Source organism: Mus caroli, unplaced genomic scaffold (assembly GCF_978045245.1).
Source record: "Mus caroli unplaced genomic scaffold, Mus_caroli_1 scaffold_6, whole genome shotgun sequence".
In the NCBI taxonomy this organism is placed as follows: domain Eukaryota; kingdom Metazoa; phylum Chordata; class Mammalia; order Rodentia; family Muridae; genus Mus; species Mus caroli.
Window position 1 is genome coordinate 42,416,550 of NW_028227261.1, and position 27,834 is coordinate 42,444,383.

A 27,834-nucleotide genomic window follows, 5' to 3' on the forward strand; every position below is an offset into this window, starting at 1 on the left:
TATACATTTTAAACTATGCAGGTTAACTCTGAGTAAGCTTGTCTCAGGCACTTGTATCCTTGTTTGAAAATTCTAGATAGCAGCAGCCACCTGCAACTGTGAAGCCTGGAACTGCAGCACAGCTCACCATGATGGTTTCCTGGAACTGGGGGCAAGGGGATTTCTCAACATGATGAGCTCCCAAATAACCACAAACTGTGTGGAACATGCTTTTGCTTGAATCAGGATTCACAGTCAGGCAGCCTGTTTCCAGAGGCCATGCTTCAGTGGTCCTCAATTTCCTTCCTGCTGTCACATAATCTAGATGCTTCCCTCTGAATTCCACCTCTTATGCATTTCTGTGCCCTCCACTCCTCTCGGACACAGTCCTTAGGCAAATCAAAACCTCTCTGCTAATCCTCTGAGATGTCAAAGAGAGCCAGAGTTATACAAAATGGTGAAGTCATTTTGTCTCAATAGAGTGGTCTTCATTGTGAATGTATCAAGAATAAGTGGGGATGCAGATCCAATGAACATGGTATTGGTCTATAAAAATGTTATGAAGAAGCAGTAAGAACCAATCTCTCTCTCTCTCTCTCTCTCTCTCTCTCTCTCTCTCTCTCTCTCTCTCTCCCCCCCCCCATGTGTGAATGTGAATGTGTTTGTGTGTGTGTGTGTGTGTGTTTCTTCTGTGTGTGGTATGGGATTCTGGCTGAGCTAATCTACCAGAATTCTTTGGAAGAATCATCTGAGGTGATCATATCCATAAACATGGGTGAGGAATGAGAATATTGATTAGACATTGTTGGTGATTAGGGAATAAAGGTAAAAGATTCTTACTAAACTGCTTTGCTTATGCACTAAAATGGATTTTACAAGGCACTGTACACATTGGTCTAGGAGAAGAAGGTTCAGGAGTCTGACTAAGTTTAGCCAAGCAGAGAGTCATTGAGCTGAGGCAACAATTTCAGTACAGCAATTCTGTGTGAAACGTTAAGGGAGCGTACCTCCCCCTTGTGTCTTCCTTTTTCATACTACCTTTACAGAGGCCACTGACTCAAAAAAAACCTTACAGCTTAAACACCTGCTTTCAGAGAAGGGCAAAGTGGGCCCAGTGACTGTCACTGAGAGTCACTGGGGAAGGCATGCTATCTGGTTGTCTGACTTGTGGCCTCTTCCTTTCTCTCTACTTCACACCCACACAGTGTAAACCTCTCCCATGAAACCTCTTTCTGGCATCTTTCTAAACACTGCTGCCTGCCAGCTGCCTGCCTCCTGTTTTTCTCCACTGGTTGCACCAGCATTTGGTATCACTGGTCTTGCTCTGGGACATTGCTAAGTTTCTGTCAGAGAAGTTTATCAGTAATTAATATAATGGTAGTTCACACAATCACAATTATTCACATTAGCAACAAACAACTATTTTGTGCTAAACCATTTCATTGAGTTGAGTCTGTAATAAAACCAAAAGAAGTGACATGTCCCATAGTGGCCCCAAGAAGTTGACAGAGTTTGGGTAGGAGGGCAGGAGGGTGGGGAGAGTCTGCATATGTGTTCACACACAGATACACAGACACAGAGACACAGACACAGATACACAAACAGACACACACAGACACACAGACACAGACACAGACAGACACAGACACACACACACACACACACACACACACACACACACACACACACACACACACACACCGTGGTAGATAACCAGCACTGGGGCATATTGCTCAGCCCTGCTCCGTGCACCACTATGGAAGGAGGCTGGTTTGGGTGCAGTCAGACCTCCAGATCTTAGCTTTTGATTTTGGTTTTCTGCCAACTTCCATGACTATCCTTTCCCAGTTCAATCCCTTGATTCTCGGATTCCTAATGAGACAGGCCTCTCAAGCCCCTATCTCAGACCTTCTCTCTTCACTTTGTATGGTCATTTTTCTACCTCTGTGATGTGTGTGTGTGTGTGTGTGTGTGTGTGTGTGTGAGAGAGAGAGAGAGAGAGAGAGAGAGAGAGAGAGAGAGAGAGAGAGAGAGAGAGAAAGAAAGAGAGAGAGAGAGACCTTTAGGAGGCTAGTATTCCAGAGGGATGTACTTCAAACTTGGGTGACCATATGTCTAGTCTCTTTCTGAACATCTTCACTGCATAGTTCTCACAGATTTTGTTTCAAACCAAAGTTCTTTCCAATCTGCTTCCTCTCCTTGAGTTCAGTTGCTTAACCCAGAACCAGAAGCCTCATTCAATCCTTCTTGCTCCTCCAACATTCCAATAACCACCATGGTCTTTGAGCTGTAGAAGTTTAGAATCTTGGAATTATAAATGTCCTTACCTTGGATTCCCTTTTCCTCAACTCACCTCATTTACTTTCAGACTTGAGGTGTTATTAAGACTCACCTGTGTTACTACAGCAATTTTTCACCTAACTAATCTCCTATTGTTGTTCATGGCAACCAGTGACTCTTCAATATTAGGCCCTCAATTAGATTAGACCACAACCACTGCATTGTGTACACAACCTTCATTGTGTTCCCTGTGCTCACAGAATGAGCTTCATACTTCTGAAGGTGGCCTCTGAAACCCATGCCACGGAGGGAATCGTTATGTCCCCAAAGGCATGCAGCAGTCATGGTACCATAGTCCCTTGGTACCTAGAGAGTTTTACTGAGGAACAGGGCTACTGGAATGTGACTACTTGGGATGAGGCTAGTCAGGATTGGGATGGGGCTGATCCTGCACGACTGGCAGAAGAGGCGACCTGGAAACAGACAAGGAATAAAGGGAGGATAACCTTGTAGAGTAGAGGTAGACTGAGAAAAGTCAGGATAAGCCTGAGTCTCCTACAGGATCTGAAAGAATTAAAAAAGACTTTTGACCTGAGGTATGAGCCTGACAATATTTTGACTTTTTGATATTTAGCTTGTAGAAGCCAAGGCATTGCATTTTTGTGGAACTGATTATGGGAATTTGTGATAATCTTCATAGTAGCCTCAGTAGTATGATCCATTATGCTCCTCATCTATTACCAAATGCCTTAGTTTCTCCTGTTTTCTCAGACTAACTGTTCTGATCCAATATAACTCTTGGAGCACACTGATATCTACACAGCCTTGTGCACACTGGCTTCTCTGCTTTTGAACCTGCATGGCTTTTCTCCAGATTTCTTCCTTCTGTTCCTATAGACTCTTCAGATGAACACATGTATACATTTCTAATTTGATCATGGCCTGCTTCTCTTCCCAACCTTTAGCACTGAAGCTGACCTATGAGGCAGGAAGAACTTGAGTTTGTTCATGGGTTGTGAGATTCAAAATGCTCCTTCCTGACTTTTCACTATGGTGTCAGAGAGGGTATTGATTTAAAATCATCAGATACAGGGCACAGTAATTCTCAAGAACCACCTCTAAACTGCTAGATGCATCTCATGGTTTGCCCAGGCTGCTCAATAGGTCTGAGGGAGGGTGACAAGAAAAAGAGGTTTCCCATGTTTCATTGAAGCCAGTATCTAATTGCTGTCCCTCTTCAAATGAGAAATGGGGAAAATACTACCTTAATGTTGTTAAGCGACCCTGGACCCCACCCCTTTGAAATAAACACTCTTTCAATTAGGAATATTTGTCACTAGGGACAGTAATTCTGTGTCCTACCAAAACAAACACAGTCGTAATTAGTTTTATCCAGGAAGAAAATTAACTCTGTTTATCTTGGTATAATTAATCATTGACCTCTTTCTGTCCAGGCAACTTGGGGGAGGGCAGGGAGTTGGGGGTTGTGATCTATAGCAAGAGGGCATTCCAGGACCCATCTATTTCTTCCGTAGTCACACAGCTGTCCACATGAGTTATTTGAAATAATATTCCTAGCCAAGAGTGGTTGAGCTGCTTCTCGGCTGGGATGGGAGAGACATGGAATAAAGCTGTGGTTTTATGGGTTCTGTCTAGAGAGGTTTGGATGAGAATGAATCAGATAGGCTTAAAAGCATGTGGATCCCAAGTTGTGCTTGAACTGTTTATGTCTTTTACCTTGACTTTCAGGAGTTCTGTGCATAGGGAAAGAAACCCCAGGGAGGAAGGAAGTTTTGTTGTGGAGGAGGTTATTTCTTTGGAATTATGGATATGTGTTTCAGTCCTGATTTTGACATCCCCTAATTGTGTGATCTTGGGCATGACATTCTACAACAGTCACCCTTCAAGTTTAAAAATGAATGAACAACACCCAGACAAACAAAAAGCCGTAGTGAGGGATCAGAGTTAGTGTACCTGCAGGGATGAAATAGGCTTTAGAAGTTGATGTGTGCCATGCAAGTAGAGGATACGCCACAAATGTTGCAATTCTTCTGAGTTTTGTATGATCTGACTGAGAGTCCCAGGGTAGGAGTCTGTACTCTTCATTTCCTTAGACCCATAATTCTCATAGACTCTACTGTGTGTCAAGCTTGTATGTGCCTTGGAAGTATTGAGTCATATTGATTAAACATGACCCTTGTCCTCACAGAGTACATGCCTAATGGGGAAGACAGAGGAAAGGAGAGAGAAAAGGAAGGGTTGAGATAGATAAGTGACAGATAGACCTAGACAGATAGACCTAGATATTCTCAGTGTGTTACAAAGCAGGGGGAGCCAGTGTGAGACTCCTTGGTAGACTTGCAATTTAGAGACTGTAGGGAGTCTGATTAGCTGAGCTCTGGACTTTTCAGTGGATACTTTAGTAATACTTCACCTAATACTTTAGTAATACTTCCTCATGATAACTCTAAAAATAGGCACAAAGGAGGGGAGCCAGGGAAGAATAATTGGAAGTTCACAGATGGTAAGTCATTTGACTTCAACTGCATGGTAAAAGGTGGTACACCTGGGATGATAACCAGGGTCTTGCAATGGATGCTGAAGGTAGTCTGTGTTTTGTCAGCTTCACCTCAGAGAAGCAGGCTGAGAATTTAAAACTGGAGTCTTGAATGAAGGCATTAAAGCCATACAGTAACCTAGGGCCAGAGTTCACAATGGCTCTTCCAAATCAAGACCTCTTGCAGAAGGGATTTTTTTTTTTATATTTTTATTAGGTATTTTCCTCATTTACATTTCCAATGCTATCCCAAAAGTCCCCCATACCCTCCCCCCACTCCCCTACCCACCCACTCCCACATTTTGGCCCTGGCATTCCTCTGTACTGGGGCATATAAAGTTTGCAAGTCCAATGGGCCTCTCTTTGCAGTGATGGCCGACTAGGCCATCTTTTGATACATATGCAGCTAGAGTCAAGAGCTCAGGGGTACTGGTTAGTTCATAATGTTGTTCCACCTATAGGGTTGCAGAGGGATAATTTTTAATGACTAGTTCGGCTGATTCTTACATCCTCTGCATTGTTCGGAGTTATAAAAGGCCAACTATGCTGTGGGTGCTGAGGCAACTCCTTGCAGACAAGAGCTGTGGTTGGGAAGGAGATTGTCCTCTAGATAGGGGAAGGAGACAAGGAGGCAACATCTGGAGCTGAGACTCTTTGGAAGGACCCTGAAGAGCTTATAGCAGACAAAAGGCCAGGCTGGCATCGGACAGAGGGATAAGCTGGCAAAGCAGAGTGAGCAGACAAGTTTGAGATCAGAGTTCCTCCTGTTCTTGCGTAGGAATCAATGGACTTCTGTAGCAGTGGGCAGCTGTGAGGATTTCTCCTTGAAGTAAGAGAGATCCAGGCTATAGACAGCTCCTCCTACCCACTGGAAACAAGGAACAAAGTGGCTTTGCTGCCATTGGCAGGATGTTGGGATTCCCTCTCCCCATAATCATACAGGAAATTGGTGGCCAGGAGAGTTTCAGTGGTGCAAAGAACTCTGAGAAAGGAGGCAACCACGGATTATAAGGGCCCAAGATTAGTTTGTCCTAGCCACAGTGAGAAAGTTGTAAGAATGAACATGCAGGTGGCAGCAGAGACTGAGTGCTCTGAAACCTAGTGGAACAAACTTGTGTCCCATGTTCCAACTTTGCCAGTAACAAGCTGGACAAAATTCTGCTCAAACACCTCAGCATTTTCCTCTGTATGAGGGGATGGCAATATCTAGCTAGAGGAGCTTTAAGGAAGGTTCAATAACTACACCTTCATAGAAACCTTTGAAATAGGGATCCTGTCATTCTCAGTCTGGTGGCTGAGTGAGAATAAGGGTTTTAGGTGACTTGCCAGGATAACCTAGTTTCCTTCCTGGAAGATCCCAGCAAGAAGCCTAGGTCAGTGTGATGCTGGAAGCTCTGCTTGACTGTAGTGTCTCTGCACTAAGGTTTAATGGCCAAGTGTTAGAAACCCCCATGTATTGATACCAGCCTCTGGGGAATTTCTGGTATCATGATTACCTCCTTTGGAACTGCCTGAGCTCCCAGCCACTCTGTCCCTGCTACTTGCTGTGCTGTACTTTCTAATGCTTGAACCCCCTCCTTTAGCTATAGTGCTGGAGATCCTACACCACAGAGGCTTCTATCATGACCCCAAGAGCCAGGCACATCTAGGTTCCAGAACTGCCCAGGTAGACTGATAACAGGGCATGTAACACTTCTTATGTAGAGCTAGGAAAAGTGCCAGAATGCTAATGAAGACTTGCCCACCTCCTAGAAGCTCTAGCACAAAGAGAAGTGGCCATGGCATAGAGAGTCTAGATGTAGTCTAGGCCTTTTGGGAAAGGAAAGGAGGGTCACAGAGATGTTGGCAAGATGTAAAGTCTTCCTATTAGAACTTTATATGCAGGGTTTAATCAGCAGGAAATCTAGACAGGACTCATTTTTCCCATTTCTGCTTGAAGCAGCTACCTTGGCTGGATCTCCTGTGGCTCCTATCAGTTCAGCAAATATTTATTGAGCATGCATACTGGGTGGTAGACATTTTGCCTTGGGTTCATTTTCTGTACCCAGAGGAGTCATTAGGTATTCTCTCTCTCTCTCTCTCTCTCTCTCTCTCTCTCTCTCTCTCTCTCTCTCTCTCTCTCTCTCTCTTTCTCCTCTCCCCTCTCCTCTCTCCCTTTTCCTGACTCTTTCTCTCTCAGTGTGTGTGTATGTGTGTATGTGTCTTTTGCTTATTTTGTGGCAGAGTGTGTCTTCATGTGTTTATATATTTATGTGCTCTTCTGTACTTCTGTGATGCCTGTGTGTTTGTGCTTTCATGTATATGTCTTCATGTATGTCTGTGTATGTGTCTGATGTGAATCTTTATGTGTGGGAAAGGACATGGGAGGACATCTTGGATGCATCGGTTTGAAAGACTGTCAATTCTCACTCTTAGTTTTGAGAGTGATCAGATCCTACTATGGTCAACAGTAACCCTAGTAGAAAGGAGCTGAAAATGGGATCTTGCTAGCTTCACACTTCCTTGGAGAAAACTGAGGGGCTGGAGTCTAAACAGTTTTGTGAGGTAGAGAGCTGAATTTTGTGACAGTTAGACAACAGAGATACTCCAACCTGCCTATGGGGAATGAAGTAGGGAAGAGGAACGGGGAACTGAGAAAAGGTTCTACAGGTGGTCCTGCTTTGGGTCTAAGTCACCTTTAAATATCTAGTCCTGGGGACTTCAGTGCTTTCTTTATTCACAAGTATCCAATCAGGTACCCTGAGACAGCACCAGTAGGCAGACAGTAAAGGGCAGGCTGTGTGAAAGCACAAACATATCTGAGCATTCTTTTGCTTCATCCCAGGCTGCCACACTGAACCAATTATCTTTAGGAGTGGGGACCACAAACTGAGGATATCTTCTCAGGTTGCGGAGGGACTGATTGTGAAAGTCAAAAGTAGAGAAACACGTCCCTGATGAGCCAAGGGTGGAAGCATCACAGAGACAGCTTCTTACCTTCAGAGGAAGAGAGGGTTCTTATCAGAAAGTGATCCTGTAAGATAGTGAAATTCAGAATTGGGAGTGTTTATCAGAGGCCAGGGTAGCTCACCATTAAGGCTGGACCATCTGAAATAGTTGTAGAAAGATGAGGCCATGGACTATTTTGTGGGATGGGTTTCCTGCCTCAACTCTTTGACTGAGTAGAGGGCTGCTGGTACAGTGTGTAAATGGCTGCCCCTAGTCCTCATACATTACACCTTCTCAGGATTTACTGATGATGGCTGAAGATAAACCCAGCCTAGTAAGGCACAGATATGTCTTTCTGTAGTGCCAGCTCTATTTGAAGATCATCCAGGGTGACTAGCAATGTCCCAGGCATGAAAGGTGACTTGGGGGACCATGTCTAAGCTGGCAGGCTGATTTCCTCCTTGTTCCCTGCTGTATCTTTTCCAACCTGTGGGTTAAGTGGGAGGTGTTTGGCTCCCTCTGGTGGTCATAAAAGTCTTTTAAAAATAAAAGTTTGACAGTAATTGTGCATATTCATGACTGTAGTGTGATGCTGTGACATAAGCTTGAATATCTCATGACCATATCTGAGAAATTTGTGTGTCTACTCACTCATGCCTTTATTTCAATTAGAATTGTTCAGAGGATGGGAGCATTAAAAATCCTCTTATTGGTCATTTTGGAATGTACAACTCATTACCATTAAATACTGTAACCCGTTTGTCAGTAGTTTAGTAAATAGAAATGATTCATCTACTCTATTTCTAATGACTTTCAGTAATAGAAGAAAAAATCACTACATGGAAAAGGAGTAATAGCAGGCTATGTTATGAATGGGGTTTCTGGAATGCTGTAGGTAACTTGCATAACTCTGATGACTTAGTGGAAAAAATAGAGACCTGAAAGCTAGCTGGAACCAAAGGATAGGTGTGAGCTAGACTCAGAACCTCACAACATATCTGAGGTTGTGCATAAGACTCTGTTAGCTGAGGGGCCTCAAAGCCTCTCTGCCTGTGTAATCATAGAATTGGGTATTCTGGCTGTGTTCATTGTGGGCTACAATTATCAATCATCTGGGAGGTTAAAATGTACTGACAACTATATCCTAACTCAAGGGATACTGTCCTAACATGTCTGAAGTGAGAGTGTGTACAACAACAACAACAACAACAACAACAACAACAACAAACCCAAAACACCAAAACCAAAACCCAACACCAACAACAAAACCCTTAGGTCCTGGAGGTGAGATGGCTCAGCTGTTAAGGGTGCCTGATGCCAAATCTGATGACATTTGTTCCATTCTGAGGACTCACATGATGGAAGGAGAGAATTGACTCCTGTGAATCATCCTTGACCTTCACATGAGCACCATGATATGCACAACCCCTTCCCCAATATGTGGGTATAAAAAGAAATAAGTTAAAATGTAACAATTTTCTTTCAAGAGGCTCCTTAGGTGATTCCAGGGTGGAAGAGTGGCTTAAAAACATATCTCAGGGGAGACCAGTCTGGCTGATATTGTCTCTAATTCAGAGTTTGTTTTCGAGCAATTTCTGTGTGAAAGCTGTGTTCTATAGCCAATGGTGTTATTTTTACCCTCTGGACAACAGGCTGACACTCCTCACCCATAAACCTAGACATAGATGTGGATGTTTGCATCCACAAAGAGATCTCAGGAATAAACTCAGGTGATCTAATTTGCTTCTAATGTAATTAAGTATGCATTATAAGGAATGTTGTACCCTGGGCCTACACAGTACCTATGGCACTTTGCTCCCCAATATCTGTTTTGCTAAGGCTGCCATTGTATTAACTCAGGATTTATGATGTATGGAGTAGATGTGGGATCACTGGAGAGAGACACCCTCAGGGCAGGTTTCCGGGCCTCTGGACTCTGTCACTTCCTCAAGCACCTGCGTCTCCTTTGCTCTTCCCTGTGTCCTTGTGTGAAGTTTAACATAGACAGGAAAAGGCAAAGAAAAGACAATCTCCATTGTGGGCAGCTGTGCTTGAGATAGTAGAGGGTTATTTTGTTTGTTTGTTTTGTTTTTAGTTTTTGTATTTGTTTTGTTTTGTTTGTGAGTGAGCTGTTCCTATTAGCATCATTCTGATGGCAGACATTGTTCTGAGGTGCTTGGGGAAAACCATGTGCTGAAAGAGGAAATGTGTGAAGCACATTGTAGACTCTTGCCCAGTCCTCCTGCCCTCTCTCTGACCATTGAGTAAGAATTCACAAGAGATGGTTAACTGGGTCCAGATGGGGCTACACCCAGATGGCAGGAGCTCTGGATCAGATTAACAAGAAACTACACAAAACAACGTCAGCAGTAAGAACCACACCCAATTGAGTGCTACCCAAAACCAGATGCCTTGTTGCAGACACCTGAACATGAAAACAGGTTGCATGACTTTTTCTTGTAATTGCTCAAGGCCTACCTGCCTGTAATAGCTCTCCTCCCTGACTTTCCCAAGAATATTGTTTGGCAGGAAGAACTTGCAATGCCCCCAAATGAACCCAGCCTGTCAGGGCCTGATCTTGATTATTGTCAGAGAGCAAGACATAGGATCCCACACCAATTTAGCCTCTCAGGATTAGGATGCTGTGCAAAGGGCATTCTTTGTTGGCCTAAAAGAATTCTGTTATGGTCGTTTCACTTTTCAGTATGATCCTTTGGTTGTTTGCAGTAACTGAAAGATGCAGCCAAAGTATTAGAGCAAAATCAAAAGACTGAATCAAGGTAAGAGACTATCCATCAACTGTCAGATTGAAGCCACGGGGATGGTTCTTTGGATAAAAAAAAAAAAGTAAACTTCTGTCATGGCAACTTATCACATATGTGTACACATTTTAGTAAATAGGTGAGATAATTTCATAGTTGACATTGTTTTTGTCATGAGAGGATGAGCTAGTATTTTCTTAGTCCTTTGCTTCAGGAATTTTGCTAAGTTCTATGTAAATAATAAACACAATTGCTAATTCTTACTATATAACCACGATGTAGGCTTTTCTGATTTTGTTTTTGTTTGTTTTGTTTTGTTTTTCGAGACAGGGTTTTTCTGTGTAGACCTGGCTGTCCTGGAACTCACTCTGTAGACCAGGCTGGCCTTGAACTCAGAAATCTGCCTGCCTCTGCCTCTCAAGTGCTGGGATTAAAGGCGTGCACAACCACTGCCCGGCAATGTAGGCTTTTCTTACTGCACTTATCAGACTGGGAAATCTAGTCCCAAAATGATTGAATAATTTGCCTGTGTGTCAGTAGTTTGTACATTTGTAAGTGTCAGAGCTGGGATGTCAGCAGCACATCTTTCTGCCTTTCAGTGATTCTCACCACACTAAGGTATAGCATGCAAATGTTCAAGTGTCCCAGCAATGGTAGAGTGTGAATCTGGTTCTGAGCACATTTCAGAGGTGTCCAGGGTGCTCCTCTGATGGGAACTAGTGGGAGCATGATTACTCAAACAGTCCTGGAAGTGATCTGTGAATCTGAATTGGCCAAGTCACGTTGATAACCATAGAGTAAGAATACATCAATAGTAACCGTTGAAGAAAGAAACTGCATTGGCACCAATAAAGTTCTAAAGGAAATACTCTAGAGTCTGTTAGGGAGTTGGAAGTTCGTGTGCTCTCTGATGATAGGGGAAGTTGAGGTAGATTGTTGACTGTGGCCATGTAAAACTTGATTTCTGCTAACCATTGGCCACAATCAGGAGCCATCATGCTGTGTTGGCAACCTTTCTGCTGAATCAGTAGCCTTTAAAAATCCTGCAGTACTGAAGTTTTACCTGTAGATGGCACTCAGACACCTCTGTAGCCTGAAGCTGCTGTTCAAAGTAACACAACACTGTCCAACCTTGCCCAAACCATTATGTGTCTCCAATTACAAAAAAATGGCTGAGAACAAATACCCTTTATATTTTATCACTTATATGTTCATTTGCCCATCTGACCATCTATCCATCTATCTATCCATCGATTCTTGCCTTCTCTCAGCCTAAATAACCTTTGTATATACCCTATTAGTATCGTATTCTAAGTTATAGATATCTTAAATTAGGCAGCAGAGTTGGCCTTGGGAGACTCACTTAATGTCCAAATAGTTCTCTTCTTTGAATCTTTACACAGTTGGTCATGCTTCAGACTTGACAATTTCTTGGGATAGTCATGTGTGTGGTAGAGCACCAGGTTTGTCTTCTAGAAAAAGTAGAGGAAGTTTGCTTTCTTCAGTTAAATATTAATTTCTTTTGTTTCTTATTCTAGTCTTCTGAAACTCAGAACACGTGCAGGCATGATTTTAAAAACATAGTGTGAAGATCACAATCATTGAGTTTACGAAGGTCATGAGAACAAAACGTTTGAAGTATACTCCAGAAATGTGATGCTCAGAAACTCGGGGCATAGAAATGAGATATCGGAGAATTTTGGAGGAAGAGCAAAAACATATTTCTAGGTTTTCTAGTCTTTGAAAAGATGACTGAGTCTGAGGTGAGTTAGGACAAACTTTGAGGATGGGCCTGAGCCTGGGAGAGTTGTGTTCTGAACAGGATCTGAAGCATCTATCCTCTTCATACCTCATAAGTTTGTCTCTATTCAAATACAAATTTGAGCACCACTCATATTAACATGCCTTGGTAAAGGTACTGGATAAAGCATATGGCTATGACAAAGAAAACTCATGCTCCCAAGCTTATACATGGGGGAAGAAAACAAGTAACTCATCAACAAAACCATTCCAGATAATGATAAGCATGGTGAGGATGAGCATACAGGAAACTTTGTCAGAGAATCATCAGGATATGCTTTATTTAGATAGGATAGACATGAATGAATTTTCCAGAGTTACAGTGGATCTGAATCCACAACAAGAAGAAGTTGAATTGAAGAACTGAGCCTTTATTGCCATTCTTAGTTCTGAGGGAACATCAGATAGCAACAATCAACACTTCTGATAAAGTTTTAGACAGATTTGAGACTCCATACATAATAAACCATGGGAATTAGAAGTGGGAGGGGAAAGATGGAGATGAGGTGAGGCTTTGTACAGGCATTACTTGACTGACATACCTACCATTATGCATAAAATGGCTTTAACCAGTATTTGTCTTGGTGAAGCAGCCTAAAACATAGAAGTTTCTTTTTTATGTTATTTTATATATTCATTTATTCATTCATTTATGTGTGTTTGTGCATGTGTGTGTGTGTGCTCTATCCATGGTTTGGTACCTCCAAGTTTAAGAGATGAAGGAGTTGTGAGGGTTGGGAAAATTTCTACACAGTATCAGCTCAGTCTTTAAAGAACTGATATGTGGGTGTGTTTACACTCTCTGAGGTCCTGGAGTCTTCTGGGAGCAGTGGAGGTGGACAGCCAGACACAATCTATAAAGAAGAGCTGCTTGGTCTGTGCAGGCCCTGTGCATGCTGCCATAGTCTCTGTGAGTTCATATGTATGGCAGTCCTGTTGTGTCTAGAAGGCCTTGTTTCCCTGGTGTCTTTCATCCCCACTAGCTCACGCAATATTTCTGTTTCCTATTTCATCAACTTCCCTGAGCCGTAAGGGGAGAGGTTTGATGGAGATATCCAATTTAGTACCGAGTGTTCCAAGGTCTAACACTCTCTGCACATTGTTCTGTTGTGGGTTTCTGCATTTGTTTCCACCCACTGCAGAGAGAAACTACTCTGATGATGGCTGAGGAAGACTCTAATCTATGGGTAAAACGAAATGACATTAGTGTGGGACTTAAATTCAATCAAATAGTGGTTGCTTACATCCAGATAAGTTGTGCCACTATTTCACTAGTGTATCATGTTGTCAGGTCACCATTGTAGCCTACAAAGTTTATAGCTGGGTTGATGTTTATCTCTTTCCTCTGGTAGTGCTCAGAGTATCTTTGAGTGAACATGAACACTAGTCAGTATGGGTGAAGGATCTAGGTAGTCACTGGCTCTGCTTATCCACATTCAATGAGTTATGGGGCAATAGGCTATGCACAGATAGCTTGGTCTCCAGTCAAGCTGGGGTGTGGAGCACCAGTGAAACCTGGTGGTGTTAATTTTCACCTACATGGGACAGAAGGCGTTCTATCATGTTTCCTGGATCCCTGGCTCCTGTTGAAGTTACCGTCCCCACAGCCCCCATAGAAGCTGTGGCTAGCAGTCATGTACACAATGTCCCAAGCTTCTGACAGGCTAGACTCTTCCCAATTACTTAGCAACAGCAATATAACAAGCCCACTATAAGATGAGCTGCTTGGCCCCTCCTCACTCTCTTAAGTTTTTAATTTTCTTGCTTTACCTCTTACTTTTTCTATCTTACTCTCTAAGCTTTTACCTCTCTCTTTTTTAAGCTTTCTTACTCTCTAGCCTTTCTTCTCACTTTCCTTTCCCCCCTTCTCTCCTCTTGGCCATGGCTGGTCTCTCTCTCTTTCTACCTTTTCTCTCCCCCCTGCCTTTCTACAATAAAGCTCTAAAAGTATAGACTGTCTCTGTTAATCAAGGCTCTGATTAAGGACTGTCACCTGTGTGGGAACCTCTCTCCCTCTGCCCTCTTCCTATATCTCTGGGGCCGAGAGTGTCGCCCTGGGACCCCTATTCTGTTCTGAGATGCTCTGCCATATCCAGCTTGGGATGCCAGAGACTGAGAACCTGGTACTGGGGGCTGCCCCTTGTCAGCCCCCCCGCAGTGTGGTGTCAGTGGCCTCACACAGCCAGATGCCCACCTGGGGCTGCATGGCAAGTATCCAGCAGTCCTCCCACAATGCCTGCCCAGAGCACAGGAACTCTGGCTGGAAGTGGGCTCTCTCCCTCTCCCCTCTTCCCCTATCCACAGCCGCACAATGAGTCATGTAATTGCTTCAACAATATAGTCCTATTGTCAGTCTGTGTAGAGCAATCAATAACCATAGCAATAACCTTGGTTGCTTGGGGGTTTCCATGAGTACCCAGGGTCAACAACTCAATTATATGTGACCGACTCCTGGCACTAGTTAGTACCATTTTAAAAAATCCTATTTATTTTTCACCAAGGCATGAAGATTGTGGATGTACACAAGTTCTAAGTTTATTCTCTGTATAAGTATGAAAAGCTTCTATCCAGCCTTAAATGTGCAGCACAATAAACAGCAAGTATTACTATCCTCTCAGCAAAGGGTACTCATTCAGTAGAGCTGCATGTCGGTAAATTCCACTTATACATATTCAGATTTTGGGTCACTGTGGGGTGAAGTAGAAATTTTTGGTTTCTTTGGAGCCTCAGTTGTGTTATGTGCTATTTTTCTGGAAACTATCTTATGAGAGGGTGGTTTTGTTGAAGCAGCAGCACGGGAGGATATTTTATGGAGAACAAAACTGTGGTGTTTTTCTGGAAGCGGCCTGGAAAAAGATCATGTGAAGTTGTGCTAGAGTAGATAACATGTGATGTTTGGAAAAGGTATAAATATGAGCCAACAGGAGACAACACTGTGTGTCATTGGTTTGCCTTGACAGTCTTTGATTGTCTTTATTGGGCATTGCTGATGCTGTTCTTCACTGATGAAGCTGTGGCATTTGATCACCTTACCTTCTTGGCTGATCAGTGTTTGTCATGACTTCAAAGAGAAAAATGCACCAAATTACTTCTGGTGTTGTTCTGGCAGCTTCTTCCTGCTTCTGTACATTTGGGCTGTTTGGCAGGGCCTTGCAATTTCTTCTGGACTGAAATGGCACTTTTGAATCACGAGCGGTATTTGCAACTGCTGACATTTGTGAACTGAACTGCTGATATCCTAACAACATAGATTGGATTTGCCCCAAAGAACTATTTCTAAATGGGTTCACATCCTCCTTTGTCCTTTTAACCTTTCCTGTCCACTACCTCTGGTGGGTATTAGGATAGAAGGAAGGGTAAAGCATTTAAGTACCCTTATCAAGTAGGTTTTGAAAAATACAAGTGGGGCTTTGGATCCATGGTTGAGATTGTTCTAATACAGGGTTTGGTAGCTTGTTAGATCTGTATTGGCAGCCTTGTCTAACCAAATATCTTTTCTGTTTTTTGTTTGTTTGTTTGTTTGTTTTTCAAGACAGGGTTTCTCTGTGTAGCCCTGGCTGTCCTAGAACTCACTTTTTAGACCAGGCTGGCCTCGAACTTAGAAATATGCCTACTTCTGCCTCCCAAGTGCTGGGATTAAAGGCATGCACCACCACTGCCAAGCCCAAACAACTTTGCAACAATTTTTGTCAGGCAATATTCTCCAGATGGGTTGCTTCCTGATCTTTTCAGACTATGCTGGGAGCTGTCATCTCTGAAATTATTTATTTTTATCTGTGTTAGATAGCCAGTCCACTTGATTTTCAATAACTTATTAATCAGTTGATTTTTTCATGTTTTTAAGCATATATGAGGAGAGCTCTGAGAGCACAGAGGGTGTACCTTCTTGGGGATTAATGGATGGTGACTGTGGGACTGTTGTCATGGACTTGATCATGGGCTATGTGTGAACCTGGCACTGCACCATTGCTGCAGCTCTGGGGCTCCAACAACTTCTAGGAGTTATTGGCTTTGGGTTCTGTTCTTAATTTCTTTGTGCAGGCAATCAGTTCCTTTTCTCAATATATTGCAGCTTTGAGTCTCTTTATGTGAAGGTCTATTTACACAGTTTTAGTCTCCAGCTTTTATAAGTAAAAACCTACATATCAAGGAGTGGATCATTCCTTAAATCTGACATTGAGGAGGAAAAAAACTCTTTTGCAATTTTTCTGCAGTGATGGAGGGGCTTCCCCACTTCCTTAGGCAAGTATGTGGTCACATAAATATATCCCATCTTCTTCGATGAGGAGGGAGGTCTTGCAATTTCTCTTAGTGTATATTTTGGAATGGGCTGATCCCTGGAATGCACACAACCAGAATCTTGCAGAACTGGCCATTAGTCAAGGTTTGGGAGCATTGTATCAGGCAGATGCCTTTGGAGGGACAGGATCAGGTGTTTTGTGACTGCCTCCTCATGGCAATTGGACACAAATGTCTTTTCCAAGACAAATGTGGGTTTCACATAGGGGCTATGCAGAACCCCCATGATGAGATCAAGACCTCAGAAAACGTTGGTATTTTTGAAAGTCAAACTAAGCAAGTGTAAGAGAGAGAAGACCTACTCAAATTAATAAAAATATAGATTGTAAAAGAAAGATTATCACAGATTTCAATGAAATACAGAGGATCACTTTTTTCACTTTCATAGTGATTTTTTTCAAGGTTTGTTTCCTTTCAGATGGTTGTGAATGGAATTGTTCCTATAACTTAGTTTCTATGATATATATGTTTCTATGATTATATGATCTCTATCTCTATCTATCATCTATCTATCTATCTATCTATCTATCTATCTATCTATCTATCTATCTATCTATCATCTGTCTGTCTGTTTGTCTGTTTGTCTATCTATGATGTTTTACTAGGAAATAGGACAACTACTTTTATTTTTATGTTCTGTCAGCTTTTTAAATGTGTTTCTAAGATCTAATAGTTTCTTTGTGTACTCTCTAGTGTCTGTTATATATAAAATCATATCTGTAAGTAAGGTACTCTGACTTTTTCCTTTCTATTCGTAACCTTTTTATTTCCTTTTCTTTCCTTATCATTGTAGTTAGGACTTTAAACATCACATTGAATAAGTGTGGAAAAGGTGGAAAGGTTTTTTTCTTGTTCTTGATTTTAGTGAAACTTCTTTGGGTGTTTTGTTTTCTCATTTAGCAAAATATTGGGTACTAGTTTGTCATAGTGTTAATTATGTAAGAATATTTTTCTTATAATCTCCTCATGTGTTTTACATGGAGGGATGCTAGATTTTTGTCAAAGGCCTTTTATGCATTAATTGGGATAATTATGCCATTTGCCCATAAATCAATTTGTGTAGTGGATTATATTTATTGATTTATGTGAGTTAAACCATCCTTTAATCTCTGGAATGTAGCCAAGTTTATCATGGTAAATGATCTTTTTGAATGGGAGCTCGAAAAAAGAAAGACATGTCTAAAAAAAAGGGCCCTCCCCAGGATTCAGAAGGAAGGGGAGAGAGAAAGAAGGGCAGTGAAACTGAGCCCTCTACTAAGAAAAAGCCTTATACTAATCTTTATCCTATCCATGACTTGGAGGCCTTAGAGATTGATAGTTCAGGGTCTGAAGACCTAGACCACAGTGAGGAGGTTAAATTAGAGGAGGAGGCAGCAAAATATGAAGAACAAAGATATAACCCTGACTGATGGTCGCGATCAGGAAGTAATAAAAAGGGTAGCATACCAGCTACTGTGCCCACAGCGCCACTGCCTTATGAATTGCAGTATGGCGCTAACTCCTTTTTTCTTCAGGAAGAGTTAAAAAAGATACAGGTGGCATTTCTAGTCTTTGATACTGGGGAGGCGGGGCGTATGCATGCCCCAGTGGACTATAAACAACTTAAAGAACTTGCTGAATCTGTCCGTAACTATGGGGTCAGTGCCAATTTTACTCTGGTTCAGGTCAAGAGATTCGCCAATATGGCCATGACCCCGTCAGATTGGCAAATGATAGCAAAGGCTACCCTCCCTAATATGGGACAATATATGGAATGGAAAGCTCTATGGTATGATGCGGCCCAAAATCAGGCCAGGGCCAATACCACAGCAGTTGATGACAACCAGAGACAATGGACCTTTGAATTGTTGACCTGTCAAGGGCAGTATGCCACCAATCAAATTAACTACCCTTGGGTGGCATACATCCAGATAGGGGCAGCTGTAGTCAAGGCTTGGAAGGCACTTACAAGAAAAGGGGAGGCTGGGGGTCACCTTACAAAGATTGTTCAGTCTCTTCCCATCTAACTAGCAACGGGATAGCTAGGGCGCAGGTTCTGCTGACACCCACCAGCTGCCCATGACACCCACCACAAGATCTTGGGACTTCTGATGGGTGGAACACACCTTCTGCTCCAATCCAATCGCGCAGGACCTGAGACTGCTTTAGTTAGGGAAGCAGAAAGCCAGCCTGAGTGGGGCCACAGGCCTCTTTCTGTCTGACCAGCACCAGGGTGGCTGGGCACGGGGTCAGCTGACACCCACCAGCTACCCACGACACCCGCCACAGGATCTTGAGACTTCTGGTGAGTGTAACACAGCTTCTGCTCCAGTCCAATCGCGCGCGGGACCTGAGACTGCTTTGGATGGGGAGGCAGAAAATCGGCCTGAGTAGGGCCACAAGCCTCTTCCGGTCAGACCAGCACCGGTGTAGCTAGGGCGCAGGGTCAGCTGACACCTGCCAGCTACCCACAACAACCGCCATAGGATCTTAAGACTTCTGGTGAGTGGAACACAGCGTCTGCTCCAATCTTTAAACAGTGACAACGATAACAACTAACCCCAGAGATTACCAGATGGCAAAAGGTAAACGTAATAATCTTACTAACAGAAACCAAGACCACTCACCATCATCAGAACACAGCACTCCCACTTCGCCCAGTCTAGGGCACCCCAACACACCGGAGAAGCTAGACCAGGATCTAAAAGCATATCTCATGATGATGGTAGAGGACATCAAGAAGGACTTTAATAACACACTTAAAGAAATACAGGAGAACACTGCTAAACAGGTAGAAGACATTAAAGAGGAAGCACAGAAATCCCTTAAAGAATTGCAGGAGAACACTGCTAAACAGGTAGAAGACATTAAAGAGGAAGCACAAAAATCCTTAAAGAATTGCAGGAGAACACTGCTAAACAGGTAGAAGACATTAAAGAGGAAGCACAAAAATCCCTTAAAGAATTGCAGGAAAACCAGACCAAACAGGTGATGGAATTGAATAAAAACATCCAAGACCTAAAAAGGGAAGTAGAGACAATGAAGAAAACCCAAATTGAGGCAACTAGAAACCCTAGGAAAGAAATCTTGAACCATCGATGCGAGCATCAACAACAGAATACAAGAGATGGAAGAGAGAATCTCAGGTGCAGAATACCCCATAGAGAACATCGGCACGACAATCAAAGAAAATACAAAATCCAAAAAGATCCTAACTCAAAACATCCAGGAAATCCAGGACACAATGAGAAGACCAAACCTACGGATAATAGGAGTAGATGAGAATGAAGATTTTCAACTCAAAGGACCAGCAAATATCTTCAACAAAATTATAGAAGAAAACTTCCCAAACCTAAAGAAAGAGATGCCCATGAACATACAAGAAGCTTACAGAACTCCAAATAGACTGGACCAGAAAAGAAATTCCTACTGACACATAATAATCAGAACAACAAATGCACTAAATAAAGGTAGAATACTAAAAGCAGTAAGGGAAAAAGGTCAAGTAACATATAAAGGCAAGCCTATCAGAATTACACCGGATTTTTCACCAGAGACTATGAAAGCCAGAAGGGCCTGGACAGATGTTATACAGAAACTAAGAGAACACAATTTCCAGCCCAGGCTACTATACCCAGCCAAACTCTCAATTACCATAGATGGAGAAACCAAAGTATTCCACGACAAAACAAAATTCACACATTATCTTTCCTCGAATCCAGCACTTCAAAGGATAATAACAGAAAAAAACCAATACAAGGACGGAAACCACGTCCTAGAAAAAGCAAGAAGGTAATCCCTCAACAAACCTAAAAGATGACAGCCAGAAGAACAGAACACCAACTCTAACAACAAAAATAAAAGGAAGCAACAATTACTTCTCCCTAATATCTCTTAATATCAATGGACTCAACTCCCCAATAAAAAGACATAGACTAACAGACTGGCTACAGAAACAGGATCCAACATTTTGCTGCTTACAGGAAACTCATCTCAGAGAAAAAGATAGACACTACCTCAGAATGAAAGTCTGGAAAACAAATTTCCAAGCAAATGGTAGGAAGAAACAAGCTGGAGTAGCCATTATAATATCTGATAAGATTGACTTTCAACCCAAAGTCATCAAAAAAGACAAGGAAGGGCACTTCATTCTCATCAAAGGTAAAATCCTCCAAGAGGAACTATGAATTCTGAATATCTATGCTCCAAATACAAGGGCAGCCACATTCATTAAAGATACTAAAGATACATTAAAGATACATTAAAGATAGTAAAGCTCAAACCACACATTGCAACTCACACAATAATAGTGGGAGACTTCAACATACCACTTTCACCAATGGACAGATCATGGAAGCAGAAACTAAACAGGGACACAGTGAAACTAACAGAGGTTATGAAACAAATGAATCTGACAGATATCTACAGAACATTTTATCCTAAAACAAAAGGATATACCTTCTTGTCAGCACCTCACGGTACCTTCTCCAAAATTGACCACATAATTGGTCACAAAACAAGCCTCAACATATACAAAAATATTGAAATTGTCCCATGCATCCTATCAGATCACCATGGACTAAGACTGATATTCAATAACAAAATAAATAATAGAAAGCCAACACACACGTGGAAACTAAACAACACTCTTCTCAATGATACCTTGGTCAAGGAAGGAATAAAGAAAGAAATTAATGACTTTCTGGAGTTTAATGAAAATGAAGCCACAACATACCCAAACTTATGGGACACATTGAAAGCATTTCTAAGAGGAAAACTCATAGCTCTGAGTGCCTCCAAAAAGAAACTAGAGAGAGCACACATTAGCAGCTTGACAACACACCTAAAAGCTCTAGAACGAAAGGAAGCAAATTCACCCAAGAGGAGTAGAAGGCAAGAAATAATCAAACTCAGGGGTTAAATCAACCAAGTGGAAACAAGAAGACGAATTTAAAGAATCAACCAATCGAGGAGCGACAGACAAGTAGACCAATGGAACAGAATTGAAGACCCTGAGATCAACCCACATACCTATGGTCACTTGATCTTTGACAAGGGAGCAAAAACCATCCAGTGGAAAAAAGACAGCATTTTCAACAAATGGTGCTGGCACAACTGGCGGTTATCATGTAGAAGAATGCGAATTGATCCATTACTATCTCCTTGTACTAAGGTCAAATCTAAGTGGATTAAGGAACTCCACATAAAACCAGAGACACTGAAACTTATAGAGGAGAAAGTAGGGAAAAGCCTCGAAGATATGGGTACAGGGGAAAAATTCTTGAATAGAACAGCAAAGGCTTGTGCTGTAAGATCGAGAATCGATAAATGGGACCTCATAAAGTTGCAAAGCTTCTGCAAGGCAAAAGACACCGTCAATAAGACAAAAAGACCACCAACAGATTGGGAAAGGATCTTTACCTATCCTAAATCAGATAGGGGACTAATATCCAATATATACAAAGAACTCAAGAAGGTGGACTCCAGAAAATCAAATAACCCGGTTAAAAAATGGGGCTCAGAACTGAACAAAGAATTCTCACCTGAGGAATACCGAATGGCAGAGAAGCAACTGAAAAAATGTTCAACATCCTTAATCATCAGGGAAATGCAACTCAAAACAACCCTGAGATTCCACCTCACACCAGTCAGAATGGCTAAGATCAAAAATTCAGGTGACAGCAGATGCTGGCGAGGATGTGGAGAAAGAGGAACACTCCTTCATTGTTGGTGGGATTGCAAGCTGGTACAACCACTCTGGAAATCAGTTTGGCGGTTCCTCAGAAAATTGGACATAATACTACCAGAGGATCCAGCAATACCTCTCCTGGGCATATATCCTGAAGATGTTCCAACCGGTAAGAAGGACACATGCTCCACTATGTTCATAGCAGCCTTATTTATAATAGCCAGAAGCTGGAAAGAACCCAGATGCCCCTCAACAGAGGAATGGATACAGAAAATGTGGTACATTTTCACAATGGAGTACTACTCAGCTATTAAAAGGAATGAATTTATGAAATTCCTAGGCAAATGGATGGATCTGGAGGGCATCATCCTGAGTGAGGTAACATATTCACCAAGGAACTCACACAATATGTACTCACTGATAAGTGGATATTAGCCCAAAAACTTAGGATACCCAAGATATAAGATACAGTTTGTTAAATGCATGAAACTCAAGAAGAACGAAGACCAAAGTGTGGACACTGTGCCCCTTCTTGGAATTGGGAACAAAAGACCCATGGAAAGAGTTACAGAGATAAAGTTTGGGGCTGTGAAGAAAGGATGGACCATCTAAAGACTGCCATATCCAGGGATCCATCCCATAATCAGCTTCCAAACGCTGACACCATTGCATACACTAGCAAGATTTTGCTGAAAGGACCCAGATATAGCTGTCTCTTGTGAGACAATGCCGGGGCCTAGGAAACACAGGAGTGGATGCTCACAGTCAGCTATTGGATGGATCACAGGGCCCCCAATGGAGGAGCTATAGAAAGTACCCAAGGAGCTAAAGGGAACTGCAACCCCATAGGTAGAACATTATTATGAACTAACCAGTACCCCAGAGCTCTTGTCTCTAGCTGCATTTGTATCAGAAGATGGCCTAGTCGGCCATCACTGGAAAGAGAGGCCCATTGGACTTGCCAACTTTATATGCCCCAGTACAGGGTAATGCCTGGGCCAAGGGGTGGGGGAGGGTGGGGGGGGACTGGGGGGGAGTGTATTGGGGACTTTTTGGATAGCATGGGAAACGTAATTGAGGAAAATACCTAATTAAAAAAAAAAGGAAAAAAAAAAAAAAACAAAAACAAAGATTGTTCAGGGCCCCCAGGAACCATTCTCTGATTTTGTGGCAAGAATGACTGAGGCCACAGCCCAGGTCTTTGGCAACCCCGAGCAAGCCATGCCTCTAATTGAACAGCTCATTTATGAGCAAGCCACCCAAGAGTGCTGGGCGGCCATCATGCCAAGAAAAATCAAAGGGTTACAAGACTGGCTTAAGACAGTTCTGTCGCCAGATGAATGTAATTTATTTAACTGGTTTGCCATACAACCCTGAGGGACAAGGCATTGTGGAACATGCTCACCACACTCTTAAATCTTACCTAATCAAACAGAAAGGGGGAGTCGACGAGGCTCTGCCCTTAACACCGAGAGTGGCCGTCTCCATGGCACTCTTTTTTTTTTTTGATTTTTAATATTTTTATTACATATTTTCCTCAATTACATTTCCAATGCTATCCCAAAAGTCCCCCATAGCGCCCCCCACTTCCCTACCCACCCATTCCCATTCTTTTGGCCCTGGCATTCCCCTATATTGGGGCATATAAAGTTTGCAAGTCCAATGGGCCTCTCTTTCCAGTGATGGCCGACTAGGCCATCTTTTGATACATATGCAGCTAGAGACAAGAGCTCCGGGGTTCTGGTTAGTACATCATGTTGTTCCAACAATAGGGTTGCAGATCCCTTTAGCTCCTTGGGTACGTTCTCTAGCTTCTCCATTGGGAGCCCTGTGATACATTCAATAGCTGACTGTGAACATCCACTCCTGTGTTTGCTAGGCCCCGGCATAGTCTCACAAGAGACAGCTATATTTGGGTCCTTTCAGCAAAATCTTGCTAGTGTATGCAATGGTGTCAGCGTTTAGAAGCTGATTATGGGACGGATCCCTGGATACAGCAGTCTCTAAATGGTCCATCCTTTCATCACAGCTATGAACTTTGTCTCTGTAACTCCTTCCCTGGGTGTTTTGTTCCCAATTCTAAGAAGGTGCACAGTGTCCACACTTTGGTCTTCATTCTTCTTGAGTTTCATGCGTTTATCAAATTGTATCTTATATCTTGGGTATCCTAAGTTTTGGGCTAATATCCACTTATCAATGAATACATATTGTGTGAGTTCTTTTGTGATTGTGTTACTTCACTCAAGATGATGCCCTCCAGGTCCATCCATTTGGCTAGGAATTTCATAAATTCATTCTTTTTAATAGCTGAGTAGTACTCCATTGTGTAAATGTACCATAATTTCTGTATCCATTCCTCTGTTGAGGGACATCTGGGTTCTTTCCAGCTTCTGGCTATTATAAATAGGGCTGCTATGAACATAGTGGAGCATGTGTCTTTTTTACCGGTTGGGACATCTTCTGGATATATGCCCAGGAGAGGTATTGCTGGATCCTCCGGTAGTACTATGTCCAATTTTCTGAGGAACCACCAGACTGATTTCCAGAGTGGTTGTACAAGCTTGCAATCCCACCAACAATGGAGGAGTGTTCCTCTTTCTCCACATCCTTGCCAGCATCTGCTGTCACCTGAATTTTTGATCTTAGCCATTCTGACTGGTGTGAGGTGGAATCTCAGGGTTGTTTTGATTTGCATTTCCCTGATGATTAAGGATGTTGAACATTTTTTCAGGTGTTTCTCTGTCCATGGCACTCTTTACTCTTAATTTTTTGAATCTTGATGAACAAGGCCACACTGCAGCTGATCGTCACTGTTCAGAACCAAACAGACCTAGAGAAATGATCAAATGGAAAGATGTCTTAACCGGAAAATGGAGAGGCCCGGCTCCTATTTTAATAAGATCCAGGGCAGTTATTTGTGTCTTTCCACAGGAAGAAGACAATCCTCTTTGGGTTCCAGAACGCTTCACCCGAAGGATCTCCCCTTCAGAAGATGTGGACAAAAGAGGGAACACTGAAACAACGATGGATACTGACCCTTCTACTGGAGATCTTGGTTCCTAGTATATTACGGGAATTGCGTTGAGGTATTATGTCCACCTTTCCCCTGCCCATGCCTGTCATGCACAGTGCACAAGTGTTTCCACGTTTCTTTCTTTCTTTTTTTTTTTTTTAAGATTTATTTATTTATTATATGTAAGTACACTGTAGCTGTCTTCAGACACTCCAGAAGAGGGCGCCAGATCTCGTTACGGATGGTTGTGAGCCACCATGTGGTTGCTGGGATTTGAACTCTGGACCTTCGGAAGAGCAGTCAGGTGCTCTTACCCACTGAGCCATCTCACCAGCCCCCACGTTTCTTTACTACTGATAGGGAGCTGGGACTTGCCTTTTTACCATTAGATGGGCAAATTCAGGCTCTGATGGAAAATAGAACTTTTTCCTCAAAGGAAGCCTGTGCTTTGTGATGATCTCTGACTTGAAAGACCAAAGCCAGTGTATATCCTTATATAATCAATCAGAGGCCTGGCTGAAAGAGGCTGCTTGGGGAACCCACTCTGAAATAATAGCTAATGCCTTGGTAATCCAAGGCTGGTGGCCTAATCGTAAATCCAGAAAAGCACCGCCCCAGCAACCCAGAATGACACCCTTTTGTAAAGGAAGATCCTCAGAGGACTCCATGCTTCCTTGGACTGGGTGCCAGGCCAGAAAACCGGCTTGGGTGGTTGAAGGATTTTTTTCCTTTTCCCCATACATAAGTGTAGAGATTAATGAAATCTTTGCTGGACATGATTTTACCTTCATGAATCCTGATTGGGCAGATGCTAACCCTTTTGATCAATGGTTACTTTGTGGGGTTAAAGGGAGCTGTACCAATCTTTCACCTATGGCCATGATTAGAGGTGGATATAGTGAAAAGGGACAAATGGGTTTTGAGTGGAAGGGCACTTTGAATGCTGGTTCAGGCCCTTCAATTGGTCCTCCTCTAATACTATATAAAGCATTTAAAAGGGTGAATTATACTGTCACCCGGTTTGTGTTTGGCCCCCTTTCTGTGGGTGGTAAGTAATAAAAGTTTAAATAGTAATCAATTAGAGTTAGATTGCTTGTTTAATGAATGTTTCTATGCCCTGTGTTGGGATGCTACTAAGTATCCCTTTGCTTTGTTTACTCGCATGCCTAGATTTGTTCCAGTTCCTGTGGAAGCCCCTAGCAGTTTAAGCTTATTTAAAGAAAAGAGAGATTTTGGAATCTCTGCTATTATAGTTGGCTTGGTAGCAACAGCAGCAGTAGCTGCCTCTTTCACTGCTTCAGCCCTTGCCTTGTCTGCTACAGTTCAGACAACACAAACCATCAATGACCTTTCGGCAAGAGTGACATCAGCCCTGGACAGGCAGGCCACAGCCAACTCCCAGATAGAGGGAGGCCTCATGTTGGTAAACCAACGGATCGATCTGGTCCAAAAGCAGGTAGATATCCTGTGGCAAATGGCTCAGCTGGGTTGCAAACATAAGCTGCCTAGCCTCTGTATCACCTCAGTACAATTTGAGAATTTTACAAGAGCAGCTAACCTGTCAAAGACTTTGTCTCGTTATTTGTTACAGAATTGGACCATAGAATTTGAACAGACACTCCAGGAGCTGAGGATCACCATCTTACAAGTCAATTTGACACATCTTGACCTGTCATTGATGGAAGGATTTTCTACCTGGATTTCTGCAGCATTCTCCTACTTCAAGGAATGGGTGGGGGTGGATTTGCTTGGAGTGGCTGTGTGCGGTGGAGTACTGCTCCTACTATGGATGATCTGCAAACTTAAAGCCCAAACAAGGAGGGACAGGATGGTAGTAACCCAGGCACTTGTTGCTTTGGAGCATGGTGCCTCCCCCGATATATGATTATCGATGCTCAAGCAATAAGGTCGCTGGCCATCCAGCTCCACAAACCCCTGAGGCGAGTCTTGCTGCATGGGGCGGAGTGGGTGTGCTTTAGCAGCCCAGGAGAGTTGCGAGGCTAAGCACTGCACTGGAATGGCTTTGTGGTCTAATTTGAGCTTCTTTCTGGGAGATATGTCATCTTTCAAGAAGGTTGAGTGTCCTAGTGTCCTTCCCCCAGGAAAAACGACACGGGAGTGGACCAAGACCCCTCCGAGTGACGAGCCTGGGAGGAGGTTTTGTGTAAGGCCCCTATGCTTGCACACTGGGGATTTGACCTCTATCTCCACTCTCAGTACTGGGTGGCCTGTTGCTTCTAAAATAAAAGAAAAGGGGGAGATGTGAGGAGCCGCCCTCACAGTCACCTTTACAAGATGGCGCTGACATCCGTTGCTCATGGTAAAGTGTGCGCAGGCGTCAGGGTATCTTTCCATTACCTGAGCCCTGCCTCTCCCATGGTGTTATCTGGCTGATGGTGGGCAGCCAATCCGGGTGGTGCACGTCTCCAACCGTACTTCGCAGCCTATATAAGGGAAGGGTTTTCTGCTCTCTGGGTCTCCTCTCCTGAAGCTGATCATCTATCTCTCGAGATGTATTAAAGCTTTACTGCAGAAGGATCCGAGTGTC

At 42.9% G+C, this 27,834-nt stretch overlaps 1 pseudogene; it reads left to right on the plus strand.

Moving 5' to 3' along the window:
* The first annotated feature begins 23,449 nt into the window (after positions 1–23,449).
* LOC147004232 (uncharacterized) lies at positions 23,450–26,342 on the plus strand (annotated as a pseudogene).
* The last annotated feature ends 1,492 nt before the right edge of the window (positions 26,343–27,834 follow it).